Source organism: Erpetoichthys calabaricus, chromosome 4 (assembly GCF_900747795.2).
Source record: "Erpetoichthys calabaricus chromosome 4, fErpCal1.3, whole genome shotgun sequence".
NCBI classification, from domain to species: Eukaryota; Metazoa; Chordata; class Cladistia; order Polypteriformes; family Polypteridae; genus Erpetoichthys; species Erpetoichthys calabaricus.
This window is the reverse complement of record NC_041397.2, coordinates 265,780,230-265,795,606: the sequence shown is the minus strand read 5'-3', so window position 1 is coordinate 265,795,606 and position 15,377 is coordinate 265,780,230.

Sequence of the window (15,377 nt, the reverse complement as noted above, 5' to 3'; positions counted from 1 at the left end):
TTTGCAGTAAACTTTGGATGGTATTTTAACCACATGTACACAACCATTTTTTATAACATAGCCACCATGATGCTAGAGGTCACATGGAATATGCATTAATATGACTAGATACATAAAATGCAGGCACCAAAAAATACCAGAAACACTGAATGTTGGCATCCAAACAACCAAACATACAAAATGGAAGCCCTCTTAAAAAATCTCATAAAATGGTCACAGATGAAGGTGTAGCTTTCATAACAAATTATAAACAAAAGATAAAACAAAAATGAAAAAAATGTTGGCAATTACCTGTCTGTCATTTGATCACTGGCTGCACTGACTCACTAGAGGACTGAGCTGTGACCGTTTTCATTTAGTCCTATAGGACTGTAACTGATAAAGTTAACTTCACTAAATTAGGCCGTTTCATGTTGTCCGGCCTTCTTTATATCCCCATCCTTCTTAAAGGGTTAGGCTCCCAGATTAATTAGCTTATCAATCGTACTGGTAGCTCAAATTAGTCTTTCTTATACAGGATTAACTGCTGTGTATAATGAAGATGAAGAACAGATACTGGCTCAAAGAAAGGTGATGCCAAAAACCATGCACTTGCATTGCACTTGTTACAGCCTGCATCAAGTAGTACTAGGGTGTTGTACCATGTTAGCCATTATGAATGTAGTGAGAAGTCAAGCAAAATGACACCTTTTATTGGCTAACTAAAAAGATTACAATATGCAAGCTTTCGAGGCAACTCAGGCCCCTTCTTCAGACAAGATGTAAGATGTATGATCCTCTTGCCTGAAGAAGGGGCCTGAATACCTCGAAAGCTTGCATATTGTAATCTTTTTAGTTAGCCAATAAAAGGTGTCATTTTCCTTGACTTCTCACGGCCTGCATCAAAAAATAAATATACGAATATGGTGAAAATATTTCACTGGATTACCTTAAATCCTGACAGGGAGACACAAAGCATGCAAAACAAAATGCTTAAAAAAGGAAAAGTTCACAAAGGGTTGCTTCTGCCACCTGGCCTTGCAGACTTTGAACGAGCACCTGCCTACTTTAGCTAACCCCTAAGGAGTACAAGCTACAAAATAAAAATGGTTAAAGATGGGAAAAACACCACATAATAGAATAATTTGTCTTGTATGACTGATACAAATGTGAAATTTGAAGAGCAGAGATTTAAGGACAAACCAAATGCTAACATTGGACAAAGGTGTCAGATTTCTTCCCAGATTCAGGTTTTTCTTATTCTATCCATGTGTTTATTTATTTATTTTAAATTTGTGTATGTATATTATTTTTAAAAACTTTTTTTGTTAATTTTATGCCCAGATACAGTGCTTCCTCATGTCTGTGGCTGTCATGAAGAGTAGCCCCGTAAGTTCTGTAAATTGCATCATCAGCACAACTGTTAAAAGATATATGTAAAGATTGACACCAGAATGCAACCAAAATTAATGGGATGACCAGGAGAGAGTCATAAAACAAGCGAGAAGTTGTAACTAGAAGACATACCCAAAACTTAACCCAAAAATCAAAGTAGAAAAATGTAAAGCAAAAATCAGAAACCAATGGATCTTTTATATGTATTTATTAAGAAAGAAAACGCACAAAGGTTTATTTGTACTTTGTCAAAGTTGGATAGTTACGATTCTGTTGTGCTGATGACATAATTCGCAAAACCTTCAGGAGCACTGTCCATGGCGACAAAAGACACAATATAGCTACCACATCAGAAAATAGCAGCAAATGGAAGTAGATAAAATTAACAAAAAGCCATTTCAAAAATAAATAATACACATATGCAAACAAAAAATAAATAAAACAAAAATATAAGCATGGGAAGGAATCATGACAAAAGGTGAATGCTTAGTTAAAAATGGTAATAATTCCATAAAGTTATTTTCTGCTTTTGAAAATGATTACTCAAGAGGAGTATTTCCAGTGGCGCAGTGGGTAGAGCTGCTGCCTCACAGTTAGGAGACCTGGGTTCGCTTCCCGGGTCTTCCCTGCGTGGAGTTTGCATGTTCTGTCTGTGTGGGTTTCCTCCGGGTACTCTGGTTTCCTCCCACAGTCCAAAGACATGCAGGTTAGGTGCATTGGTAATTCTAAATTGGCCCTAGTGTGTGCTTGCCCAGGGTTTGTTTCCTGCCTTGCACCCTGTGTTGGCTGGGATTAGCTCCAGCAGACCCCCGTGACCCTGTAGTTAGGATATAGCGGGTTGGATAATGGATGGAGTATTTCCTTTATTTTAAACAAAGTTTTAATGCACTTTATCACATGGACTAACCTTAATTACCACACGGTTTGGTAATTTGAAAATTAATTAGAAGAGCAGGCCTACTTTTATGTGAGGAAAATCAACACTGAGATTCCACACGCCAATTCATGTACACAGCTTTCTACTTCTACATCAAAAGGAACTTGGAAAGTAGAGGAGACACTGTCAGGAACAGGTCTGGCAGATCCAAAGCCAGGTTTGACAGGTCAAGTGACAGTTTGCTAAAATTGCAAAATAAGAAAAAGGGCTTTGCTTGGGCTAAAAACCACAGCCAGTCTCAATGTACTCTGAAAGTGAAGCATTAAAGAAATAAATGAGTGGCAATATGGATACTGCACAGTCGTTAAGCTGTGCTTAAAGCTGTTATCTTGTATGTAAAAATGAATATTACAGTTAAACAAAAAAAAAAAAGTTTCCTGGCTAATACAAAAGAAAAACACCAAATCTAACTTTTCACACAACTAATTGTTTGTTTTTATTGTTATCTAAAAATTAAGTTTTTAAATACTGTTGGTAATTGTGATGTCACCCCTCACAACACCATTTACAAGGCAGCAGCATACCATAGAGACAGCAAACAACATGGCTGTGACCACATGAAAGGAATACAAAAGTCTGACGAAAATAAAATAAAATGGTGAATAATAATGGTACTATAAAAAATAAACAAAATACCAATATAATAATTAACAACTACTGTATTTGAACATAACCAAAATGATAGTAAGAGCCAAGCATAAGAACCTAATGATGCCCAAAAAATATGACAGTTGCCTTTTAAAATATGAATCCAAAAACAACAAATCTGCTCCACCAACTTAATTAGCCTGTGAATGAAGACTCAATACACCATGTGACTTCCAAGTCACATGATTGCATGGCCATGGCTGTTATGCAGAGAGGCATAACTGATGGAGGCATGCTGATGTCATAGTAAAAACAATCAATAAAAAATAAGAAATACAACACAAGTAATATAATGAGTGATAAGAAATATACATTATAAAAATTCCAACAATGAAATAGATTAACTCAAGAGCAGCCATATGATTTGCATTATTACTCCATTATGGCACAAACCCTGTGTTGCAAGACTGGATTTGACTTTAATGTATTTCACATAACTGAAATAAAAACACAAATCACTATATATATATATATAGTCATAAAAGCCATATCACGAGAGAGAGTGTTTAAGCTGATGGCCAAAAGATTAGGAATTTAGGCAGAAAACTACATGGACGAAGATAAATTTGGTTTCAAGAAAAGGAGATGCTACTGAAGGAAAGATGTCTAGAGTATAATAAAGAACTCTATGTCTGTTTTCTGGAGTTGGAGAAAGCATTTGGCAGAGTAAACTTTCTGAATATTGAGAGACATAGGAGTAGATTGGCAGAGCAGAAGACTTGTTAGGAGTTTATATATGAATAATCAATCAGTCAGCTAAATAGTTCCTGAGCACAAAAGTCCCATGAAATCCCAAAAATGCCTACAAGAGGGGGAAAATCATCAAACCCTGGCTCATCACAAAGAGGTCAAAGAAGATTTTTTATTAATAAAAAAGAATTTGATTTTTACAAAAGTTTTCTAAACAAAAATAAGCTCAAAGGAGCACAAAGGCACAGAAGGCAAGTGATAAACGTCTCAATATGAAATCCAAAGAGTGGTCAAAAGACAGAGCAAAATGCCACAAAAGTCCAGTCTTCTTCTTCTCCTTCTTCTTCTTCCTCTTCATCCTTTCCCACTTCCATGTGAGGTCAATGTGCTTGATCATCCTTTTCCAAACAGCTCGGTCCTGCACCTCCTCGGCAGTCAAGCCCTTTTCCTTCAGGTCTTCTTTTATTTTATCCATCCACCTCTGCTTTGGCCTCCCTCACTTTCTGTTCCTCCCTCACTTTCTGTTCCTCTGTATTTCCATTCCCATCACTCTTTTGCTCACATATTGATTGTCTCTCCTCATCACATGTTCATACCATTTCAGCCTACTTTCCTGTACTTTATTAGATATCTCTCCCACTTTTGTTGTACCTCTGATTGTCTCTTTTCTTATTCTGCCCTTTTTAAATCCACACAACCATCTCAACATCTTAATTTCTGCCACATCTAACTTCTTCTCCTGTGCTTGCTTTATAGTCCATGTCTCAGCTCCATCCATCATTGCAGATTTTACAACTGTCCTATAAACCTTGCCTTTAACCTTCGCCTTTATTCTTTGATCACACAATACTCCTGATATCATCTTCCAAATGCTCCATCCACACTGCGCTCTAACAGTTATCTCTGCATGTAATTTTCCATCTCAGGCTACCACTGATCCTTGATATTTAAATGTATCCAATCTTTTCAGTAGCTGCCCCGCCAGGTTATCTTCTCAATCCTGATCATCATTAAATCTCATATATTCTGTCTTCTTCCTATTTATTGTCAATCCTCTGTCTTCCAAAGACCTTCTCCATTGTTTCAGCTTCCTCTCCACTTCCTCTTTTCTGGTGCTGCGCAACACAATGACGTCAGCAAAAGACATGTACCAGGGGACTTGGTCTTTTATCCCATGACTCAACACATCCATAACCAGATATCAATGAGGTAAGGACTAAAAGAAGATCCTTGGTGCAGAACTGGGGTCTTGGCTGTTACCCTAACACTGCTTTTAACACGAGTCCTCCCTCCCTCATACATATTCTGGACAATTTTCACAAACTTCTCTTGTCCTCCTTTCTTTCCCATGCACCCCCAGACCTCTTGACGTGTCACTCTATCATAAGCCTTCTCCAAGTCAATTAATACCATATGCAAACCTTTCTGTCTTTCTTGAAAATCCAGTAATTCACAATGATCAAAAAAGAGCAATATACACAGAGGGCCTCATCACCACCATGAATGCATTCAATGATGCCAAAGGGACTGTGGGTTTTCCTGAAGCTTTACAGTATATGGCTGAGGGCAGTCCCTTGCAGTAATGGGCAGGTGGCACCATCTCTTAGTGGACCACCCACAAAACACAAAGAACATAACAGAAAAAATTTAAGACATTGTCACACACATGTGCTTAGGGGGCAGCCAGCAAGTCCTAAGGTGAGTGATGTTACAAGAGACAAGAGGTTGGTTGTATGTACTAATGTATGTACTCTCTCTCCATCAACAGAAGTAAAGAAAAAAAATTTCCGGTCACCCAAATTGGCTACCATTCCACAACCTTGGTTCCATATTCCACCGATGACATCACTTCCGACTCTCCCAAGATGACGTCACTTCCAGCTCCGCCATGATGATGTCACTTCCAGATCTCACGATGATGATGTCACTTCTGCCCCGCCATGATGACATCTCCTCCAGTCTCTCAATAATGATGTAATTTACGTCAACCCACTTTTGATGTCATTTCCTGTAATCTCATTTTGTGCCACCATTTTGGTATAAAAACACCTTGTTTTCACTGCTCTGTATCAAATGCTTTCGTTTTTTTGATCCACATCTCGCTATTTTTTTGCATCTTGTCCACGGACATTATACGGGGTCATTTGCCAACACTTTTTCAGACTTCCTGAGTCATTTAATTCTATTACAACATACAGAAAGAAAATTAGCCACATTATTATAATAAAAAATGAATAAAATAGACAAAAACATCATTTGAACCCCAGCCAGTGGAGAACCCTCTGTGAAATACAACAAACATTAAGAACCATATATAGACTAAAGAGGCATGTCACATAGATAGAGGTAATAGACGGGGGTGGTCACTCGCACCAATTCTGTTTATTTATTTTGACAGAGTAATTAAAGCATTACTAACAGACAACAAATCAGGATGAAAGTTGGCGGAAGATAGATTACCATCAGTAAGATTTACAGACGATAAAGCAATAACATCAAGCGATGAAGAAGCACTACAGAAACTAATGAACACATTTTATTCGGCATGTAAGAAATATGGAGTAAAGATCAGGATAAAGAAAACAAAAGTAATGTGTACATATATGTCAAAGGAAAGAACAACGGATCCAGTAATAATCAAAATAGGGGAACACATCTTGGAAGAAGTAGACAGCTTTAAATATCTGTGAAGTGTGCTGTCAAGGGAAAGAAAAAGTGAAAAACAAATAAAAATATGAATAGTAATGAGAAAATGAGCCTTCAATATGAAACAAAAATTGCTAACAACTAGAATGGATAGAATGCTGAACAAAAAAAATAATAAAAGCAGTAATCTGGAGTGTTGCACTGCATGGAGCAGAGACATGAACAGTGAGAAAAGGAGAGAGAGATTGGATGCATTTGAACAGTAGCTATAGAGAAGGATGGAAAAGATCAGTTAAGTAGATAAATTATTTAATGAAAAAGTTTTGGAAAGAATCTGCGGTGTACTGGCGGCCTGCCTGGGGATTTGTTCCTGCCTTGCACCCTGCGTTAGCTGGGATTAGCTCCAACAGACCCCGGTGACCCTGTGTTAGGATATAGTGGGTTGGAAAATGACTGACTGACTGACTGTTGGAAAGAATTGGTAAAGAAAAGTGCAAGCTTGAAACAATGAGAAGAAGACAACAAAGCCAGATGGTACACAAACTTGTTGAAAATAGTGCTGGACAGTAAACTGGAGGAAAAGAATTCAAAAGGAAGGCCCAGGTAGGAAACATTTACAGATGGTAAATAATACCAAGGAATGAAAAGAATAGAAGGCAGAATACAACAGGGAACTGGTGATCGAAAGACCTGCCCTGTGGCAGATAAACTAAAGAAGAAGAAGTGTATATGAAAGGAAATGCTGCCATCTGAGTATTTATGTGCAGTGGCACAGCCTATAGAAAGGCTGGTTGTGCTAAGGCCTCTGCTGCTGGGACTCTGCTGACCATGCATTGGATCAATATGTGGTGTAAGATGAGGACTGGGTTTGGGTATTTCTGTTAAATCTGCCTTTTTAACCTTGCAAATATGTACAGACAATGTTACAAAAGTCTAAATATCAGGTAGTATGGCCAAATTATATAATATGTGCACGGACTTTGCAAAGTGACATTATGTCATCTTAAAAGAAGATTTTAAAGTACAACATAACTAATACCTTACCAGACAGCCTAGCTCCCCAAAGCCTTTGGCATATTGTAAGTATATTGTTAATAAGTAAGCAGCCCTAAGTCAATTTAAAACAAATTTACTGATAGGAAGATCAATGCCATAATGCCTCCGGTGATTAATTGCTGTGTATTTTAAAAGACAGATTAAATACTTATACAGAATACAGCTTAGTTCTGTATACTTAGGGAAACTTGATAAAAAAGATGGTATCAGTCTTCACCCAGAATAAATGAGCTTTGGCTGCAACAAGGTCTTTTGTATAAAACTGGATACAGCTGAGGGAAAGCAGAGAGAATGACGCAGGCAGATTTAAATAGCTAGTGCCTACTTAACAGTTTATTGTGAAAAGCCTGAAGAAAGATACACAGGTTTTTGAATGAACGCAGCAGGCAACTTCTTAAAGAGCAAGTGCAGTCTGAATTTTCTACCAATTTTCAATCCATGAGAAAGATCTTGTTATACGAGCCAATCAGTTTCTGCATCTCAAAAGCAAAATTTGAATTCAAAAGCTACTGAAATGCCAGTTGTTCCATTGAGAAACATCATTTAGTGCATAGAATGAGAATTGTAATTGATTCCCAATGTTTCCACCAGCTGGTTATGCTGACTAATGCTGAGACGGCAAACAGTCTTTTTGGACAATTCTTCCTCCAACAGAATCCAGCAGAACAGCAAGACTTACTTCAGACTGATGTCAACTGTTTAGTGCCGTGTTAACCCATCTATTCATTTCAGACATCAGCATGTATCACTAAGCATCAAATCCTCCACTCCACAAGGCAGTGTGCTGGAGCCCTTCTGTACTCCCTCTCGCTATGATTCACTACTTACGATTTCTGTCTCACATCCTAGGTTATACTACCAAGTACTGTTTTACAGATTTTAACCTTGGTTAATTATTTTTTATGATTCATGTTCTGTTGTCATCTATATTCAAAATGACTGCTGGTCTATGCAGTCATTATCAAAGGTACAGGGCCATCGGTGGTAACACCAAAAGATTCATGGACAGTTTCTACACACAAGTCATAAGGTTGCTAAATAGCTAATCAGAAGAACAGTTTGTAGCAAAACAAGCAGTATATACAGTCATATGAAAACGTTTGGGAACCCCTCTTAATTCTTTGGATTTTTGTTTTTCACTGGCTGAGCTTTCAAAGTAGCAACTTCCTTTTAATATATGACATGTCTTATGGAAACAGTAGTATTTCAGCAGTGACATTAAGTTTATTGGATTAACAGAAAATATGTAATATGCATCATAACAAAATTAGGCCCCAGTCCCTGAAGTAGCAAACACAGCATGATGGAACCTCAACCAACAGTAGGTAGCAGGTGTTTTTCTTGGAATGCGGTATTCTTCTTCCGCCATGCAAAGTGGTTTTTGTTATGACCAAATAACCAAAATACCAAATAACTCAATTTTTGTCTCATCAGTCCAAAGTACTTTGTTCCAAAATTAATCTGGCTTGTCTAAATGAGCACTTGCATACAACAAACGACTCTGTTTGTGGCGTGAGTGCAGAAAGGGCTTCTTTCTCATCACCCTGCCATACAGATGTTCTTTGTGCAAATTGCGCTGAATTGTAGAACAATGTACAGATACACCATCTGCAGCAAGATGTTCTTTCAGGTCTTTGGAGGTGATCTGTGGGTTGTCTGTAAGTATTCTCACAATCCTGCACATATGCCGCTCCTGTATTTTCTTGGCCTGCCAGACCTGCTGGGTTTAACAGCAACTGTGCCTGTGGCCTTCCATTTCCTGATTCCATTCCTTACAGTTGAAACTCACAGTTTAAACCTCTGAGATAGCTTTTTGTAGCCTTCCCCTAAACCATGAGACTGAACAATCTTTGTTTTCAGATCTTTTGAGAGTTGCTTTGAGGATCCCATGCTGTCACTCTTCAGAGGAGAGTCAAAGGGAAGCACAACTTGCAATTGACCACCTTAAATACCTTTTCTCATGATTGGACACACCTGTCTATGAAGTTCAACGCTTAACAAGCTAATCCAACCAATTTGGTTTGCAAGTAATCAGTATTGAGCAGTGACATGCATTCAAATCAGCAAAATTACAAGCGTACCCAAATTTTTGCACATTCAGTCTTTCACATTTGATTTAATTTCATACAACTAAATACTGCTTCACTAAAAATCTTTGTTCAGAAAACACCCCAGTACTCAGATGTTCCTAGGAAATGAAAGACATACCACTGTTATCTTTTTTTGTTGAAAGTAGAGTAAATTATTATGCAGGCTGAGAGGGGTTCCCAAACTTTTTCATTTGACTGTATATTTATGTTTTTAGACTATGAAGAAAAATGTATTCCTTCTTTATATCTATGTAGAAGAGAGGTGAAAAAGAGAGTGCAGGCAGGGTGGAGTGGCTAGGGAAGAGTGTCAGGAGTAATTTGTGACAGACGGGTATCAGCAAGAGTGAAACGGAATGTCTACAGGATGGTAGTGAGACCAGCTATGTTACATGGGTTGGAGATGGTGGCACTGACCAGAAAGCAGGAGACAGAGCTGGAGGTAGCAGAGTTAAAGATGCTAAGATTTGCATTTGGTGTGATGAGGATGGACAGGATTAGAAATGAGGACATTAGAGGGTCACCTCAAGTTGGAAGGTTGGGAGACAAGGTCAGAGAGGCAAGATTGCGTTGGTTTGGACATGTGCAGAGGAGACATGCTGGGTATATTGGGAGAAGGATGCTAAGGATAGAGCTGCCAGGGAAGAGGAAAAGAGGAAGGCCTAAGTGAAGGTTTATGGATGTGGTCAGAAATGACATGCAGGTGATGGGTGTAACAAAGCAAGATGCAGAGGACAGAAAGATATGGAAGAAGATGATCCGCCGGATTAAGACCCTTAGATGCCCTAAGCACTAAGTAATTTTGGTGCCCCCTTACACTAGTAATTCAAAATATTAAAACAATAACAAACTAGAAAATAAAATTTTATTTTATTATCGAAAATTCAAAATTAAACAAAACATACTTATAGTAAGAAGGAAAATAATATTTATTTTTGTATGCTTCATTTTATTTTTATCTTAATAATTTTCTCCTACTTTTTTTCCTTGCAAACTCTTTGATTAGATCTTCATAATCAATCTTACGTAACACATCTGCATCTATACATAATAGAGATAACTTTTTTACTAAGGAAGATTTAGTTACAAAAATCTCACAGAATATTCTTTAAACCTTATATTAAGAATGTGTGTAAAAGATTTGCTAAATAATGATCACAAAAGCCATAAATAAATTAAGTAATAAAAATGGTAAAAATTCATGAGAGTTAAAGTCATACGGCAATGTAATGCTTAGAGCGGTTATATGCATTAAAAACTGCAAAACTGCTGCCTCCATGTCGTAAACCAAACGACTTTAATTGTTATAGTACCTAGGGGTCGTGAAAATTGTCGTATCAAAATGAGACTAGGACCAAAATTTTCATGAAAATCTCTTTTTGACGAAGCAAACCAAATTCTTAAATATCAATTAGCGTAGATTTTGTTTCAGCTTTTTTGAAATTTTTTACATCTCATATTTAAGGATGTTTTAGGTCTCAAAGTGACTACAAAGTGGCTTAAATGGCTACAAATATTAATTTTATCTGCCATTATTCTAAGCACTACAAATTATCCAATCTCCTGCCAAAACCTGTAGAAATTGACGTTAACCCCAAAATTGATTTAAAAATTTATTTTGTGTGGCACTCCTTTTCGATAAAGATCTGATCGCGTTTTTATCATTACTTGAAGAGAAAATGGCATCCGAAATTTTACAAATTTTAATGTTTGGGGTCGATTATAAAGGTTTTTTTGAAATGTACGGTTTTCATTTTCATTCATGAAAACCATAGATTTACCATTTTGATTATTTAATTTTTTTTTGGCTTTTGTGTCAGTTTAGCAAATCTATTTACACATATTCTTAGTACAAGATTTGAAGAATATTAAAAATCTTTATTAGTAAAAAAGTTATAAACAATTTTATCCAATAGTAATCAGCTGTACAATTTTCACTTTTACATAATGTAAATGAATTTAAAAATATCCAAGAACAGAATTAAATAGACTTACCAGAATATTTTTTCCTTAAACTGAGACAATTTTTTGTTTTTTCTTAAAACAGAAAATAACGGTTTCTACGCACTAGAAATTTATTTTAAGTTAAATAACAGATAATTCACAAAACACAACAATTATGTGATAATAAATTTTATTCAACTATTAACTATTATTTAAAAATATAAAAACATATTATTTTGAATCGAATTATTTTCACAATATTTTGACATAACATGGCGTTTAAGGGAATCACCATGAAACGGGAATTCCCCATCGTAGATGGCACCAGTACGCAGAACGCACTGTGTAAGGTGCCATCTACGGAGCATAGGGAGGTACAGGGAGGTATTATTCATTTTCATTAAATTTTGAAAATGGCTATAAATTTAATTAATTTAAAAATTTATGTGATAAATTCGGCCATGAAAAATTTTTGTGGTGCCCCCTTTACCCTTGATGCCTTAAGCATGTGCTTACTTTGCTTATATGGTTAATCCAGCACTGGAAGAAGATGATCCACTGTGGCAACCCCTAACAGGAGCAGCCGAAAGAAAAAGAAGAAGATCTATGTATGGCTCATGGAAGACACTTTATATTTTACCAATTTCAATCTCACACGTATATTCAAGTTTTGGAAATGAATGCAGTGACTATGTGGTACTAAACACATACCAGACACTCCACTTTGGGCTACCTGCACAAAGCATAAAGATTTCAAGGCTGATGCAGATGTGTGTGTTTATAAGCTGTCACACATATGTGCTTAGGGGATACTTCAGAGTTCATTTGATGGTAACCTCTTGTGATCACCTCTTGTGATAATTAAAGTCAACAACATGTTGAAAAGGTTTGGGGATTTGCCCCGTATAATGTCTGGAATCCAAAATTGGTCCACTTCCATCTGGAGGCAGTTAGTGGAAGACTTCCATCTAAGAAGATGTTCTGCTTGCATTGCATGCAGCCTTTGTGTTGTGGTGCCCCCAAATCTTTATGACCTCTTTTGCTGTTTATTGGTACAAACCATATTACTGCATTTTCGTACTAGAGCTTGGCATGCGGCATATGTGCCATTTCCTCCATCTTCATTGCTCAGTAAACTGTAGAAAGTTTTAATATTTATTTATCATCATCAGTTTTACACATTGCCAATCCTGTATTACTTATAGAGCAACCTTAAGGGCAAAAGTTAAAGTGAACTTTTTTGATACAGAAAAGCAAGAAAAACGAATTCCCAATGAAGACAGAGAGTTTACTCAAAATAATGTGTATAAGGAAGTATTTTCTGCTTAAATATATTATTTAATTCAATAAAGCGTTACGTAAACATACCAGTGCATATGCGACAAACATTTTAAGGAATACTCCACCCAAAAAAGATATTTTAAAATATGTTACTTACCCCATGTAGTTTGTAATGGTGGCTGAGAAATATTTTTAAACTCATGTTTTTGTGGAGAAATTACATACTGAAGATTTGAATTCAAGAATCCTGTCTTGAATTCAAATGCATGGCATTGTGGGAATAACACCTTCACTGTTGATATTCAGCACTGTTTTCAGGCAGTAACTAATAATAATATTTTTTCAAACAATACACACATTTTGTTAGTTTTGACCATGTGAATGGATATTAAACTATGGGACATGAGTTATATGATCATTTTTTTCATTTTTTGCACAGGCGTTTTTCACACTGTTTGCCATTGTCCAGAACTGATTACCACTGGGTCCTGTTCAGTTTGAATCTTCAATATGTAATTTTACCATGAAAAATTATTCACGGCCACCAGGACAATGAACAGGGGGTAAGTCACATATAAAATATTACATTTTTTGGGGGAAAATTTCTCTAAGCATTCATGTTTACAGCTATAAGCTCAGTATACCTGCCAGTATTGCAGCTTCCTCTGCACAGATGACAGAATGTGCCATTATGGTTGCTTCTTAGTACTAAAAACAAAAGACAAAAAAAAAGTTATTTATGAGCATTTTAGCAACCATACTTTATTTAAGATAAATCAAGCCATAGAGTTATATTATTCTAAAGAAGTATGATAATTAAATATAATAATTATAATTGTATGTAATTTTCAGGAGTTCTTCATTTTTTTCTCAGTAAAGATTGGTGCTTAGTAACTTTTATTACATGATACATAATTATTCCTGAAGCCTTAGGGAATGTTCAATGACATTGACCCCAGCATACCCGTATTTCATATCAGCAAAGCCTTTAATCACTAAAAATTTCCTTTCACTAAAATAATTGACTTAATTTGATCTTTTAAATTGTTTGATTATCATCACAGAATGGCTTTTGTGTTTATAATTCTATCAAATTGAGCACATCTGCTAGTGTCACAATCTGGGCAGCGTAGCTTGCTGCCACAAAACAATGAAATATGGAGAAAGGCACCTACAGAGGAAACTTTACAAAAAGAAGCAATTACAACAACGGAATATAGGCTAGAAAAAAATGTTAACTGTCATGATGGAGGATGGATGATCTGGAAATAAATGCAAACACACATACCTGCACACATATACAGTAAATACATACATAGATGTGTCAATGATAATATTTGGCAGCACTGCAGCAATAACCGAATGTTTACTGTCCTTTACTCAATTCTCCCAGTAGACTTCAAGAAGGTCAGGCATGTTGCATAAAGTCCAGCACTCTCTAACAGCCCCTAGTTCAGTGCAGTCAACTGTTTTCAGTTTTATTTTTAATTTTATTTAAATGTTTAAAGAGTCTAAATAAGGCTTTCAATCTGGCTCTAAATATTGCAGGACCTTAGTGCTTACCTTGTGAATCGTCCTTATCATTCTAGGAAACATAACAAGACCTGCAATGCCCCCAACATTAACAGCACAATTGGACTGGTGACCACACAGGCCATTTTTGATTATCTAATACCAGTACAAGTATGGCCACTGTTACAATATTCAAGTGTATTTACTTTCTTTTTATGGAGTTCCCTTTAGACTGAGAACACATTTATTTATCTATTCTAATATTGTTTAGCTCCAGTCCAGTTCGTTTTAACTCTACCATCATGTTCCTACTTCACACCCTAGTAGATCTGCATTATTTTTGGTTTTTATTAGCACCTTATTATTGTCCTTGATAATATGCATTACTCCCCACTCCCAATATGCCTCAAATTGTTAGCAATTAATTGAATGTTGCTGTTTGGCTCTTTAGTGTCAGAGCTGGATTTCCACACCGTTGCATAGCAGATTGCATACTATGTCAGCCAGTACAAGTCTGATGGTCCAACTCTTGAGTTTGGCTGCTGCTTTGTTGCTTAATAAACCTGTTTTATTTCCAAACTATGTCCTCGACTCCCCCTGTGCCCTAAGCAATGCATTAAGATGCAAATTTTAAATGCATATGGCAGGATTTGCATGTTGCTGGGTTGCTCTACGAAGAGGCGGCAGTCCATTACTTGGGTACAACTGACACAAGAACATGACACAGTATACAAAAGTTGGTGTACCATAAACACGGTTGTGTGTGTTACTTTGGTGGGATCTGTAAGGCTTAGCCTCAACCAGTCCTGGTTTCCCGTCATGTGTACACAGTGCACTGGAATTGCAGTCTCCCATAGATGAAAGACAGTAAGAAGCTACCAATAACAGCCAAAGAATACAAGTCTTTAAAATTCAGTGTAAAACTAGACAGACAGACAGACAGACAGACACACAGAAAGAAAGAAAGAAAGAAAGAAAGAAAGAAAGAAAGAAAGAAAGAAAGAAAGAAAGAAAGAAAGAAAGAAAGAAACTAGACTGCTGTTTGTACGAGTGGCTACTGAATCCCCTTATCACCCACAGTCTCATACTACTAATAGTTCGATACCATTTGCCAGATGGGTGGAGCAAGAAATGTCTTTGAGCAGGATGACTGTGGTCTTTATTAATACTGTTAGCCTTTATGCAGCATGGAGTCCTCCACT